The 1,373-nt window shown below is 48.3% G+C and overlaps 1 protein-coding gene across 3 annotated transcripts in view; it reads right to left on the bottom strand.

Moving 5' to 3' along the window:
• The window catches only part of LOC100745816 (discoidin domain-containing receptor 2-like), a 141,069-nt gene extending 139,835 nt beyond the window's left edge, over nt 1-1,234 (bottom strand). For 2 of the 3 annotated variants that reach the window (XM_024366064.2, XM_012382935.3), the window contains exon 1: nt 641-1,234. The gene's annotated coding sequence lies outside the window, so the exon portion shown is untranslated. The remainder of the gene's footprint in view (nt 1-640) is intronic. The other variant, XM_012382933.3, reaches the window with a different exon arrangement.
• Nucleotides 1,235-1,373: the final 139 nt, after the last annotated feature.

The following is a 1,373-nucleotide window of genomic DNA, read 5'->3' as shown; positions in this document are numbered from 1 at the left end:
CTCGTTCGGCCGAAAACCGTGAAAAACGTCACTCGACTCGGGCCCAGACGCGATGCCATGCAAGCTCGACTGACGTTGAATGAAGAACGAAATCAGATTTCAGCCGGCGGCCGTCGGCTTTCTAACAATAAGTCGGATTAAGGGTGGCTCGCCCTGGCGAACGCGGAACTCAGCCGAACAATGATACACTCTATGATCGAGATTATGTACTCTTTCCTTTCTTTTTCGAGAGCCTTCTCCTCTTTTTGTATACTGGCGTTAAGAAGATTCTTTCGATCGGAAGAACACGCTTTGGTGTTACAGGATTTGAAGGAACGAGACGAATTATCCTATGAAGACCGAGGAATAAAGAAGTCAATGTCTCATATGATATATCGTCGATATCGTTTCTTCTTTTTCTCCCTTTTTTTTCAGTAATAGAAAGGGTGAAACGGGGATAAAATTTTCAGGTAATTTAACGTGATCGTTTTATCGATCAATACGTTTTATCGGTCATATACTCGTGTCACATCGCACAATGAAAACTGTGGCTCGTCGTATCCGCGATCCGGCGCTCCGTTCACGTGGCGTATCCGCGTAACGTCAATCCGATAGCCGCGCGCGAACCAAACGTTAAAGTAGGACATAACAAATAGCTCACCTTATCTACAATACCGCGTACTGCACGGACGTTGATCAGGCATAGAACGCGCACACACCAAACAGCACGTAAGAAATCATCGATCACAGCCCTGATCTTCTCTTCCCGCCTTTTCTTCTCTTACTCTGCTTCAAATACAGAATACCTCACTTGCTTTCTCTCGTCGCACCTTGCAATACACGTTGCAATTACAAAAACGCACTATTACAAGGTCTACCGAACTAGTCACGTAAAATATATCCTCCGCCCCCCTCAAAAAAAGGTAAAAACCAAAGTCAAAGAACTAAAGAAGAAAACTAAAACGAAACAATCTGATGTAAATAAGCACACGCGACTAATCTCCAGTCACCAAACTGAATCACTGACTATCTCCCTGCTCGTAACAGTGTCCGTCGCGACGATGGGTCCGGAGCAAGGTCCCCATTGAATAGCAGACACGTTTCGCGAGCCGTACGATCAAACGAAACAACGCACCAAGCAACAACCGTACCGTCACGGCGCCACGGCACTAACTGACAAGCTGACGAGAACCTCCAGTTGCTCGAAGGAGTGAAGCGGCTGGGGCGACCGAACCGGAGGGGTAAGGGGACCCAGTTACCAGAGGCTTTCTCGCTCCGGCTAGAGGAACGTTCGGTTTGCTCGCGTTCAATCTCGCCGCGTCTCTCTTGCTCGCGTTCTATCGCCACCTAGTGGCGGTCTCGCAAACTCGTTCACGGGTACGGGCATCCACCTC

This window comes from Bombus impatiens, unplaced genomic scaffold (genome assembly GCF_000188095.3).
Source record: "Bombus impatiens unplaced genomic scaffold, BIMP_2.2 scf_0197, whole genome shotgun sequence".
Lineage (NCBI taxonomy): Eukaryota > Metazoa > Arthropoda > Insecta > Hymenoptera > Apidae > Bombus > Bombus impatiens.
This window is presented reverse-complemented; position numbering and strand designations above follow the sequence as displayed.